General features: G+C 49.8%; 1 protein-coding gene across 1 annotated transcript in view; it reads right to left on the bottom strand.

Annotated features, from left to right (window-relative positions):
- Positions 1–11,459, bottom strand: part of Fat2 (FAT atypical cadherin 2) — an 88,431-nt gene extending 76,972 nt beyond the window's left edge. The window contains exon 1 of the mRNA XM_046446406.2: positions 11,326–11,459. The gene's annotated coding sequence lies outside the window, so the exon portion shown is untranslated. The remainder of the gene's footprint in view (positions 1–11,325) is intronic.
- Positions 11,460–13,899: the final 2,440 nt, after the last annotated feature.

The raw sequence follows: 13,899 nt of genomic DNA, 5'->3' as shown, positions 1-13,899 counted from the left end.
AACAACCAGGTACCCCCCAGGAGGCCCCCAATGTGACAGGAGGTGTGGGCAAAGAGGGCTGCCCCAGTGGTCTGGTTTGGCTCTTTGGGAGAGAGACAGGTTGTCCCCCGAAATCATGAGATACTCTTCAAGAGGACTGGATCACTCCTTTCCAGAACGAGAATGACATGCAGAGGCCACAATGTCCCTGCTGAATGGCCTCATTTAGCAGGGTGCTCACTCTTCTGTGTCTCTCACCTCTTGGATCCAATGGAACCCTTTGCAGAAGGGTGAGTTTTCAAACATATATTCCTTAAGTCCCAGGGTGACCTGGGATAACTCAATTGCTAAGCCTGTTATCCTCGTCTTTAAAGGATCAAGTCTTAAAGCCACAATGAAATATCTGTTAGGATGGCAACTATCAAAAAGACAAGAGATAATAGGTGCTTAGGTGCTGGTGAGGAAGGAAACGGGGCGGGAGGCAACAATTGCACACTTTGGTGGAAATGTAAATTAGTACAGCCATTTAGGAAGACAGGATGGAAATTACACAGACACACAGACACACAGACACACACACACATACACATACACATAACCTAGAAATTAAACTGCCATTTGAACCTGCAAGCCCTCTGTTGAGTATCTAGCCAAAAAGAAATGAAATGAGCATGTCCAGGAGACACCTGCACCCCAAGTTCATGGCAACACTGTTCACAACAGCCAAGATCAGGAGCCCAGCTAAATGGCCAACACTGGGTGAACGCATAAAGAAAAGAGGACAGATGCACACAATGGGACACGAAAAAGAAGAAAATCCTGTCATTTGTGACAAGATGGTTAAAACTGAAACATCTGAAGTGAACTAGAACAGGTCCAGAAAAACAAATATAACGTGATGATCTCACTTCTTTATAGGATCTAAAACAATTGAACGCACAGAGGCAGAGTTAGAAGGGCGGTCACCCCGGCTTGGTTTGGGGAAGGCAGGAAAGGTTGGTCAAAGGACAGGCAACTTCAGTTAGGAGCAGCTAGTGCAGGAACTCTGTTATCTAGAGTGGTGACCAAACCAATAATAGTGGAGTCTATGCCTGAGAGTTGCTATGGGAGTAAACTGTACATGTTCTCACCTCAAAAAAAAAAAAAGATAAATATATAAGTTAATGAATGTGCTAAATAGCTTAATTTAGGCAACCCACAATGTATACATATATCAAAGCATTTTAGTATGATATGTCAAGATCATTGTACTGTCATGTGTGACTAATTAAAACAAATTTTAAAAAAAGCATTTTATACCATAAATATATACAAGGTTTTTTGGTATATACATGTGTGTGTGTGTGTGTGTGTATATATATTTGAGAAAATAGATATGAACTGAACCTGACCCAGATAATTGGACCAGATGGTTCATAGTAAATATTTAGCACGTGCATGGCACCCAGTAATTGCTAAATAAATATTAGCTTTTATTATTTTAAGAGGGCTGCTGTGAGAGACGTGAATGGGGAACCCAGAGTCCTGCCACCTATTCATCCCCCTCACCCCCCTTGCCTTCTTCAGCATCTCCGTGAAATTCCCAGGCCTCCTTAGGGCGAAGTTTAAGTCGTACTATCTAATCTCTAATCTGATCTCTTTATTGTAAAAACAGAAAACCTTGTCCAGAAAAGGGAAGAGATTATGGTGAATCCCGTTCGTGTCAATGGCAGAACTGGAACCAGAGCCCAGGCTCCGCACCCTGGCTCCGTGCACTGCCCCAGCTGCTCCGCTCCACCCAGCCACACTCCCAGCCTGGGGGTTCCTGGGAGCCCCCAAGCCAGTCTTCCTCCCCATGAGCTAGGAGAGGAGTGCAGGAGATGGAAGCTGCTCTGGAGTTGGGCCTGCCCCCAGTCCTCACTCTGCTCTGGAAGGCACAGCGTAGCCCAGCCAAGCTTTGGTTTCCCCATTTGTGAAACGGAGCCACCACCTTCACCAGAGGATTTTAGAGCGCATGAGCGGAAAGCATTTGGCCCAGTGCCAGTCGTGCGGAAAATAGCCGGTGGGTTGTAGTTATTGTTACAGTAGGTGCTCAAAAATGTGTGGAACGCAGGAATTCTTCCCTGTGTGTGCTGGCCTTCACCCCTGCTCCAGGAGCCCCTGTGGGAGCACCCTCCACACACACACACACACACACACCCCCACACACACACACCCTACACCTGTGGGTCTTTGTGGCATCCTCTCCTTGCAGATTTACAGCAAAGCTCAAGTAGCCACTGAGCAGCATTAAAATTAGAGCAGATGTGCTCTTGTCCCAAGTTTAAGAGGGAGGGCAGCAGAGTGGCCATGAGACGGTCAGTAGAGGAAGGACAGTGGAAACAAAGGGACACCATGTCCTGGATTCCCAGGACACATGGATTTCCTGATCTTTTGTGTTCTGCCCCTGACATGTTGAGGTGACCTCTCTGGGCCGTATTTATGTCATTTGTAAAATGGAGTCATTCCACACATTTCCCTCTCTATCAAGATGCTATGAACAGCCTGCCCAGGAGCCATCGGGCCCCTTAGCCACCAACACAGTGGATGCTGGCCTCTTCCTTGTCCCTGAGACGCTGCTGCTGCAGAAGCCTTTCCTGGCTCCTCATCCACGAGGCCATGGGCTGCCTGTGGCTGCTTCCAGCCAGGTTCTGCCTCCAACTCAGGCACATCATGGTGAGGGGCAGGGCCACAGAACACTGTGGACACGAGCCCAGGCTGCAGAGAGGCGCTTGCCTCTGAGCCCAGCCTCGACCCACTGCTTATTATGTATGACCTTGAGCAAATCAGGGGGCTTGATTGAGCCCCAGTCTTTCTACACATAGACAAGGGGATTTAATCATCAGCTATTGCAAGGATCAAAATAAGATAAATAAGTAAAGTGACCAGCGCATGCATCCTGTATAAGTCCACGAGAGGTCACTGCGATGATGAAGAGGACAATTCAGGTACCAGAGTCCCTATTCCTTGGAGGCCACGTGGGTGCCCAGTGAGGGAGCCCTGATCAAATGCCCTCATTTCATGGGGCCTGCATTAGTCCATCCATCTGGTCCCTGCTCTCTTGCTTTGCTGAGCTAACCTTCCCCTGAGCCACCATCCCATGGTGCCCTGACAATGGTGAAGTTTGGGGGCATAAAGTGCTCACAGAGACACGTGCACCTGGTCATCTCTGACATTTATTGAACATTCCCCGTGCGCTGGCCCTTGGTAGGCACTTGGAATGCATTGTCTCTTTTAGGCTCTCTTAGAGCAACCCTATAATTATCCTCATTTGGTAGATGATATAAATGAGACTCAGAGAGGTTTCCTAACTTCTAAGATCACACAGCCAAGCTAGGATGAAAACACTTGCATGTCTAACAGGTACCTGGCCTGCCTCCCCATGCCCAAGAGATGGAAAGAGAGACCAGGAAAGGGAGGTTCCCCCACACGGGTGAACAACCACGGATCCTCTCGTTCCAGCAGACAGATTCTCAGCAAAGCGTCCATCGCCGTCCCACTTCCTCCAGCCTGGCCCAGCCCAGCTGTCTGACCTTCCTCTTCTCTCTGAGCAGAACAGCTTAGGACAAAGCCAGGCAGGCAGGCAGGTCATGGCAGGTGGAACCGCTCCTAGCAGTGGGACAAGACGGGCAGTTCTGCTGTCTGAGGCGCCTGGTCCTGCCTCTGAGCGGGCTGAACATGACTTCAGGGCCAGAGGCAAGAGAGGGGCGGGGGATGACATGGGGACATCCTGTTGGGACACAGGGTGAGAGGGCTCTGGATCACACTGAAGCACTGCCCTCGTAGAGTTCTCTTCTCTGTGGTAACTGCTCTGCCCAGCCCTTGGCAGACAGGGATGGCAGCAGATCTGCTGGGCCGTCTGTGTTCTCCTGTTGAACCAAACCGGTGGTCCCCACCATCAGGAATCTCCTAAGGGGATGGGGGCAGGCGTTCAGGATTCCCGTCCCGCCCCAGATCTATGGAATCGAAATCCTCAGGGGTGGGGCTCGTGAAGAGGTGCCTGACGAGTTCCCTGGGTGATGTTGGTGTGACGGGCACTTGGGATCTGCTCAACAAGGTGACCAGCCCTTCAGGATCTCACACTCTACCACGCCTCATTTCAAAGTCTAAATTCCCTATGTGACTCTGTCCAAGGCCCCGGGTGAAGAGGGGATAAGGGACACTGGGGACAAACTGTGATCTTCAGGAAGGGATTCTCAAATGTCCATGTGTTAAAAGCCTCAGGAACTACGACGTGGTGGGTCTGCAGGGGAAATCAGAGAGGAATGGCATTTTCCCTTGTAGATGGTTGACCGATCACTCCTGGGGGAACACGAGCCCTCAGGCAAAGCCGCCACAAAGTTATCTCTAAAGGCAACTAGAAGAACCGATGGGTGAGCGAGCAGCAGCAGACCCGACCCCCCATCCCTGACTTTAACATGGGAGTCTCTGAGTCTGTACCTGTCACTGTCCCTCAGCATCTCAAAGCCCAGAGGCAAATGTTTTATTCTCCTGAAGACAGGTCTGTGTACCTGCCAGGTGGAGACCCAGCCACATGAACCATGTTTTACTTGCAATAAATAGAACTGGACCTGAGACTGGAATGTGGACCCCTGGACCCCAAAACACAAATGATTAGCCCCATATGTAAATGGAGGAATGGTCATGTAATGGAAATACTATACAGCAAAGAAATGGGTCTATTGTTCTAGGCAATGGTATAAAGGAATTCCATGCACATCATGTGGGGTAAAAGAAGTGTATATAAAAGAGTACATAGTGTGCTATTCCAAGTACATAAGGCTTAAAAATAGGCAAAACAAATCTATGCATTAGATGAGGATAAAGTTACCTTCATAGGGATGGGAGTGGTTAGTGACTAAAAGGGTCACAAAGGGGATTTATGGAATGGTAGTCATGCTTTAATTTATTTATCTTGGAGCACTAGCCAGTTTCTGGAAAGTTCCTTGAGCTGTACATTTATGATTTGTGCACTTTTCTGTATGCATATTATATTTTATTAGAAAGCGTTTTTTTTTTAAAAAAATTAGTAAAATTCTTCAAAGAAGGCTCTAATTTAAAAGAAGACATTTAAAAATAAAAACATTGTGACTATCTACAGTTGGATGGCATTTCATAGCTATGGGATCCTGGACTCTGCCTGCCCCAGGAACCAGGAAGGAGATGGTTCTCAGAAATCAAGAGGCATTGGAGCTGTGCCAGGCATAACCAGGGCTGTGGAAACTGGTGCCTCAGCACTCCCTGCCCCCACCCTGCCCGCCCTCCTCAGGACCACAAGGACAATGGCGGGCCCACTTTCCATGGGGTGCCCAGGTTTAGCTGAGTGCCAGTTAAAGGGAGTTTAATGGAGCATTTTTCTGTCCTCAGAGCAGTTTTCTAGACCATTTCCTATTTGATGCCTTTGAAAACCCTCTTGGGGAACAAGGAGTACTTCCACTTTATAGATGGAGCAGTTGAGGCCAGGAAGGGGTTCAAGGTCACACTGCTAGTCAGAGGCTCAGCCAGGACTTAACCACAAGGCCTCAGGGGTCCAATTCGGTAGTTCCTGGGCTCCACCCAGGATGGGCTCTCCAGTCATGCTGGCTGTAGCAGCTGGAGCTTGGTGGGCACTGTCCCGTGGGGTCTCAGAGCCCTTCCACAACCCAGGAGGGATTGTTCCTGCCACCGTTTACAAACGAAGGAATGAGTGGTCAGAAAGACCCAGAGTCTTGCCCAAGGTTAACAGCCAACAAATATGGAGTACGGGTTGGAAGCAATGGTCTCTCAAACTTGAATCCAAACTCCAAACACACCAGCCCAGGGGTTCCCAAATCCAGCCGGACCCCACCCGGAGTCCCCTTGGAGCTTGTGAAAATGCAGCTTCCCTGTCTCCACCAGCATGCTCCACATTCCACTTATTCAGACTTAGGATGAGGCCGAAGGAACTTGTATTTTTTTTTTTTTAAATAACTGCCCTAGACATTTGAGAAGCTCAGCTCTAAAGTAGAGTGCCACAAAAATGTGGCAGAAAAAACAAATTCAAGAGCAAAGTTTAATTGAACAACTTCCAAGTTAATTCACTGGACCCCTCTACTAAGTGGAGTTCTAACCACTGTTTGCAGCCCTGGAAAGACACTCTCACCATCCTTAGAGGCTGGTTGCACAACAGCCATACTTGGAGAAGGGGCCGTGTCTGGCAAGGGGCACCAGAAGGGTTCCTGGTGGATATGATGTCTGCTTGGTGCTCTGATTGCTGGTCAGTCACTGTTTGAGTTTACTTTATTAAAATTCATCAGCAATAACTTATAATTTATGTCCTTTGGTTTTGAGTGTTTCGAAGAGAGAATTTTAAAAAGTCATGCTGACCATTCATCAGATACCATAAGAAGCATCTTTTCCAACCAGAGATATGAAAAATTGTGCTCTATCTGTGTATTACAATAAGAATTGTAATACATTCCACTGTCATATGTAAATTTTTAAAAATTAATTTTAAAAAAGAAGCATCTTTTCAGTGGTGGGATTTAGAATACTCCAGGGATCCAATAAGATTCTTCTAATTATAGACTTTTAAGAGTTTGGGATTCTAGGATTCCAATTTGCAAGATGCCATGATTCTCTGAGTCAACTCCCTAATCTTCCAGGGGTTCCAGATGTTTGGTACTAGGTTTAGTGACTGTTCATATGAACTGACTATGCCGGGTGGTTTATGTGCCCTTCATAGAGGTGAATCCCATCCCAAGGTCATAGAGATAGAAGTCAGACCAGGACTGGAACCTGAGCACTGTGGCTCTGGAGCTCACCTGTCCCACCACAGTGCCACACGGACCCCAAGCTCTGCTGCTTCCACGCTAAGCTTCCAAGTGTCCAGAATGAGACGCTTTGTGCCGTGAGCCCTGCATTTGTTTGGAGGACCCACAAGGAAGGCAGGCTACAGGGACAGGTAAGCGGTTCCAACAGGACACGTGAGCACACACGGGCCAACACACACATGCATGCTGGTGTCACCCCCCAGCTGCGTGCATAAGCCAGGCCAACTGCTGTGGGCACTGGAGCTGAAAGGGAACCGAGACTTCTCCATGAGGGCTCCCTGTCCACACCAGGGGATGGTCACTGCTGTTCTCCTGATACCTCGGTGGCCTGGGAGGGGCCGCTGTACTCTCAGGAGTGAAAAAAGAAGAGCCAGGGGAGGGATTTCTCTCTCTATTGCAGACTCTAAACTGGAAAATGCTAAAAGTATCACCCTTTACAGGAGGAGATGGGTTTTAGAAGATAATTTGGTAATCAATGAGTAATAATTAAATATCAGGCACTGGGATCAGCCAATGGGGAGACAACGAGATACCTTAAACTTCCAATCCGACCCCCTCCTTTAATTCATGCCCCACCCCACCAAGACACCTTGCCAAGGGACTCTTGGACTTAAACTCCCTCAGTGTACCTCAGTGCTTATCAAGTGAAAGTCATGCCCGGTGGTGTGGAGTCTTTGCAGACACACGGAACTATTTTCAGATGCAGTCCTCTACCTGGTTTTGCTTCAGAATAATCTGGTAGGGAAGCTGCTGGAGATTTAGAAGAAACAGAACTGTGGAAGCCAGGTGATGAGGGTCCCTGATACTATTTTCCTTACTTTTGTGTCTGTCTATAATCTCCCATTAACAAGTATATGTATATACGTAAACACAACTTTAAAGCCATGCTCCTTGACCTGACACACAAGGCCTTTAATGATCTGGCCCCATCCTACCTCTCAGACCTCAGATGTTCCCCACCCAACTTAACAGGTTCCTGCACGTTATCTGTTTCCTCCTGCTTTGAGTGTTGTATTCTTGCATGTGCTATTTTCTCCCTTCAAATGTCTTTTCCTCTTTTTTTTTTTCTTATTGCATTCTCATTAAGCCTTCAAAACTGACATTCAATACTAGCCCCTCCATGAAGCCTTCATTAAGTCTGTATCCAATGTCCTATTGCTCCTCTGGGCCCCCGAGGCAGCCCATTTGCCTGGGTTTTACCACCTACCTCCATCTGTAAATGGACCTGTCTCCACCAACTGTGAGCCTTTGGGATCCTGACACATCACACAGGCTCCTTAAGTGTTTTTTTGAACTAAGTGTCTGAAGAGAACAGAGGCTGTGTGACTTAGAGGAAGTGGCTTGACCTTTCTGAGTCTCTATCCAGCTCCATCCACACTGAAAACATTTGCAACTTCATAAAGAAGCAGTAGAGGATTGTGAGGACAGCTGTGCAGAGGAGAAGAGGAGGTACAGGGGAAAGAGCCCAGCCTGGTGACATAAGCAGAGAGGGACTCAGCAAACGAGAATCCTCTTTTCATCATCTAAATCCCAGTCTCAAGAGTGGCTTGCTGTGGTGCGTGCGCCAACTCGGGACATCGATATCCCAAACCAGCGGCATGAATTGAGGCAAGTAATTCAAAATCTAGGGACCAATAATTCCTCAAGGGGGACTTCGGGGAACTCCTGAGGATCCTTCCAGTTATACAGTTACAGATATCTGCTGATTCGTAGGCAAGAGCAATGGAGATAGGGGTGTGTGTGCGTGTGTGTGTGTGTGTGTGTGTGATGTACACATAACACTTGCTAGTAAGTGCTAGAGAAGACGATTGATAAATTTGTGTCCCCTGACTTACAGTCTAGCCATCATCTCATTGCTGATCCCAAATGGCCTCCAGGGGACGTGGGGACAATTTGCTGGCCTCCACAATTTACCCATCACCCACATAATAAACAGAAACTTTGGGAAAGACCTAGGCAAAGTGAGGCAGGGGAAAGTCAAAAGACCTGAGCCAGGTCCTGCTTTCCCCACTCACGGTGGGACCTCAGTCCAATCGCCAGTCTTCCTGGGAAGGCCTCAGCGCTGCCATCTGACTGGCTCAATATCTCCAAGGACCCCCTCCCCCAGCCACCTGTGACTGGGCTCTCCTCGGAATTAGAACTGGAGGTACGTCTGATCACTCAACAGACACAGAGTGCCCTCCTTTCACATGCAGGACACGACCCCAGAGCCAGACAGACCCACGGCTTATACCCTAGTCAGACAGGAAACTTCAGACAAAAATTGTGCTCAGTCTAAGGAGGAAACACTTCAAAGTGCAATAAGATGATACCTACCCTAGGAGGAAGCGAGAAGAGTCATTAATTGATGACTGTGAACATAATAAAGAAGGCCCAGTGTATCGCATGCATGACCTGAGATGGGTCAGCTCATTTAATTCTCCTGTCAATTCTCTGAGGAAAGAACTCAGATCCCTCATCGTTTCAAATGAGAAGACCGAGGTGTTTAGAGACGTGAAGGTCCAGGCACACAGCTAACAATATCCAGGATCTGGATCCACACCTTTCCCTATAAAACTGTTCATAAAACTCCTTTATAAGTGCAAGCATTAGTACTGTTAGAGTCACAGAGGCCCTGGGCCTGAGGTTCTGAGCTAACTTGTGCTGGGCGCTCAGGAACCATGGGAGGCTCTCAGAGGGATGCCCACCCACTCCAGCAAGAAACCCAAAAGTAGGGGCCCAGCCAAGGAGTACAGGAAGGTGCTCACAGGGACAACTCTCTCCCCAAGCACACTGGGGCTCTCCTCTAAGGCTTAGCACCTGCCTCGTGGCCCCTCACGTCTGCCCTACCTGTTCAGGGCAGAGCCAGTCGCAGCCTATTAAGGAGTCACTAGAAGGAGAACTTCTAGGACCAGGGGAGTTCAGTCCCACCCAAGGAGGAGTGCACAGGGAGTGGATCTCAGAGGCCTAACCCACAAGAACAGGTGGAGAGGGGGCCTGGCAGCCCCTGCCCATAAAACACTCAGATACAGATGCCATTGCCCATCTATACCTGGCTCCCCCAGCCCTTAAGGATTAGACCACCAAGAGACATGAAATCAGGAGAGTTCCAGAGACCCTGACTCATTCCAGTTCCTCCCACACTGTACAGATGAGAACACTGAGGCACGGGAACTAGTGGCAGAGGGGGACTCACTGTTCTACTCTATCAGACTAGCAGCATAGTGCATTCTGCTCTTCCTACAAACAGTCTAACAGGTGCAGAGCCCTGGCAGTGATCTAAGCCAGCCTCTTACTGGGAAACGGGACCCTGAGCCTCTTAGGCTCCTTGCCTGCAAAATGAAGGCGATAATTCCTGCTCGGTCTGCTCAACAGGGTGAACTAATTGAGAATGAATCTTAATAATCATCCAATGCCTTTATTTTATAGGTAGAGAAACAAGCCCAGAGAGGTAATGGAACTATCCTCAGGCCACACAGCTGTGAGTCACAGAGGCATAACTGATGAATTCTCTTTTCACATGGCCACACGGCCTAGCTACAAAAACTCAAAAATTCATAAAGACCATGCGTACTCAACCCAGACACCGGAACCCAGGAAGTGTTCAATGAGCACAAGCTATAATCACCACTAGAAGTGTACTACGCAGAGGGCATGGGAACCACCCAACCTCGGCTCCCCACCTGTACAAGGAGGCGCACATCCTTGGTGTTTCTCCACCTCTCCTCCGCCTTGAACCCAGGCATCAGCTCTGGACCATGGCTGGGGACAGAGGCAGCTTTTCTGATTCTTCAGGAAACCCTCAGGCAATCAGCTCTGGCCCCTTCCAGCAGCAGGTTGAACTTGCCCAGGGGCTCTGCTCAGCTCTGCTGCCTCTAAAGATACTCATGGGGTTCCTGTTCCCTGAGACAGGGTGACAGAGCCGAGTGACTCCCTCATCTCCCTGTGTCAGCATGGAACTCTGTGCTTCCTAGTCTTCATGGAGCCTAGTGACAGTGTGTGCCCCCATTTTACAGCCGGGAAAGTGGAGGTTCTATAAATCACTGCAGGAGCGCCAGGGCTGTCCGGGTTATCTGACTTTCCCAGCCCTCCCTCTGGGTCTGTGGCATGGCCCCTGTGGCCACCTGGGTGTGCACAAGAAGCCAACATCTCTCAATTCCTGCCTCTGGCACTTGTCCTTAATACCATGAAGGGAATCTCCTCCACCTCTCCGTGAAAGCAGATCCCCAGAAGCCCAAGCAGGGGCTTTGATTCTCCCAGGGACAAGAGTCCAACTACCCACGCATGTGAGTGTGACCTTCCTCTTTGAGATCACAATCCTAGTCCTGTCCCTTTCTGAGTCCCAATCCCCAGCTCCCAGACTGGCTACATCACTGGCTTCTTTCAGTGTACCTAGGGGATCCAGGCCCCGGAGTCCCTGTCCTTGCAGCCACATGTCTGCCCCCGCCAACTCCTGGTTCCTTCCCCACCTTCCAGGAGCCCCACGGCCAGCACAGAACAGATTAGCTCTGCAGCCCCCTTCCCCTGCGCCAGCCTCCCAACCTCCAGGAGTGCTTACCTGTCCCTGCAGGTGGGGGAGGGTGCCCCAGAGGAGCGGGCTGCCGCCTGGAGCCCTCTCACGAGGGCCGGGAGGGAGGAGGGAGGTGCGGAGCTGCTGCCGAGCAGGAAGGCGCCCAGCGCAGCCCCAGCCTGAGAGGCAGCTGAGAAAGTTGGAGTAGGTGTGTCCCAGCCCAGGAGGAGGAGGCAGAGGAGGAGGGGGAACTGAGGCGGATCATCCCCTCCCACCAGCGCTGTCTCACTGACACCCAGGGAGGAAGCCAACTGGTTTGTGGCCCAGAACTCACCGAGGGGAACAAGTCTTGGAATACGACGACGGCTGGGAGGGACCTGGGAAGCCAGCTCCTTCTCCACCCCCTGCTCCTTTCACAGAGATAAACTGAGGCCGCGGACAGGTAGGGTTGCCCAAGGGCACACGCGAGACCACGAGGTCGTGGAAGAGTCCTCTTGGCTCTCAGAACAGTGTTCTTCCCTCTCCTCCTCCACCCTCCACCCTCCACTTCTGACCCTGAGGACCACACCATCCCCACCCCACCCCCGGGCTCTGGAGTGATAAAGTTCCATTTCAGACCCTGGCACTGCCACCGACCTCCTCTGAAACCATGGGTCAGTGACCAAATCTGAGTCTCGGTTTCCTTTTATGAAAAGATAGGGCTAATAAAAAAAAAATAGTTCATAGCTTATGGGGTGGTTTTGAGGTTCGATGAGATAAAGGTTGATAGAAGGCACTTGGCTGAGAAAGTCCCCCATAGGAGGCGATTCTCATTGCTCTTGGGTTATGTGACTTTCCCTATCCAACCTTAGGCTTCCCATCTGTAAAATGGGGATAAGGGGACCCCCTGCTGTAAGAGTGTACAGACTCATGAGATAGATGGCTTGCACAAAGCTAACTACGACTCCTTCAGACACAAGACATCTCAGCCTGGATCTTTTATGGGGTGCCTCTCTGCTCAGGCTCCCCCCCCAGTGATTCCAGGGTGCACCATGTTGAGGACCAGATCTTAAGGGAAGGGAAGAAGACTCAGCAGGAACTAGCCCTCCTCTCCCGTCACCTCTGCTCATTTTAGTTACAGGACATATTCTCTTGTTAGGTTTGTACTTTCATATGGTGGGGGCTACCCCTTTCCAGGCACTGTACTAGGCACTCGGGACATTGAGATACAGAAGCAGTTCCTGCCTGACAGATCCACAGAGCAGCAGCTCTGAGACATTCTATCTGATATCCCCTCTCCCCACCAGGTCTTGAAGCCCCTCTGCAGCATCCCTGGCAAATAAGTGAGTCTCTTCTTGCCCATCTCCGACTCCAGGGAGCATGTAACCAGTTCACAATCCACGACTCTACCTGATGTTCAACCAAGTGGCAGCCCTTGAACCTGATTAATAAGCAAGAATTCTTCCTATCTTCATTATTACTGTTATTGTAAGCTTATGTGACCTCAGGCAGATAACTGAAATCTGCTAAATCTCTGTTTTATTATTTGTTAAATGAAGTCATAACAGTGCTGAGGCCACTCAGAGGAGATGTGCTTTCCCTACTGTGACAAAACTTGGCCTGGGGTTAGGACTTGGCTGTATGGACGTTTAGGCTGGCCCCTAGGAGTAAGTGGAAGCGTGAAGGTGCTGCTCTTGCTTATATAGGAGTCATAAGGCTCCTGGTTTTCTCCAGCTTAAAGTAAGAAATTCACTCACGGAGCTACTGCAGCTACTGTGGGCCGTGTCTTCACGGACCTGTCACTAGTACCAGGGATGACCACAATCTCCAAGCAGACTGCTGAGGTGTGTTACCCAGGACATCCAGAAGGATCCCCGACCAGTAAGAAGGTCTAAGGTCTCCCTCCCACAAGCTGCCTGAGCCCTGGATGAAAGACCTGGGGTTTTGCAGGATGAGGGGAGCTACTGTGATCAACACTGGTGGAAAGGCACCCCTGGGCAATGATCCACTTGGCTGATTGGTGCCCCAGTCTCCAAGTCTGGTACGATTATACATTAACCAGAAGAAGAGGGGCTAGGTGGCCCCATGAGTCCTTTGACTAGTCATGTGCAGAGTGGCAGACAACTGGTTTCCTTTGGGGCCCCCCCCATGCAGGCCCAAGCTGGGCTCCAGCCTGTCCAGTGCAGCCACTATCTGTAGCCCATGGGAGAGAGACAAGGATTGGGATGAAATGCAGACCCCCATCATGCCACCAGCAGTCAAACCCTCCCCTGCCGCTCTCCTTCTCCTTGCTGGCCCCAAGACCTCTCCGGTGGCCCTTCTGGCCTCCCATCTCCCATGCACTATGGCTGCGAACCCTTTATTGTCCCTCAAGCATGCGTATAAACTTCCCATTCCTGAGCCTCTGCTCATAACTATCTGGACATCTAAACTTCCCTCTCCTCCTGCTGAGATCATACCTATCCATCTCGATACAGCTCCCAGCCACTCTCCGCTGTTAACACCCCTGACCATGCCCCTGAACTGAATAAGTGTAATAATAATAATGACATTAATAACTAATCTTAGGTCGTGTACTTGATTCTCTACTCGGCAGGGATTATCTCATTTCTCTGAACACCACCTCAATGGATTAGGTGCTAT

Source organism: Marmota monax, unplaced genomic scaffold (genome assembly GCF_021218885.2).
Source record: "Marmota monax isolate L192 unplaced genomic scaffold, Marmota_monax_Labrador192_F-V1.1 WCK01_AAM20220418_F8-fsc00188, whole genome shotgun sequence".
Lineage (NCBI taxonomy): Eukaryota > Metazoa > Chordata > Mammalia > Rodentia > Sciuridae > Marmota > Marmota monax.
This window is presented reverse-complemented; position numbering and strand designations above follow the sequence as displayed.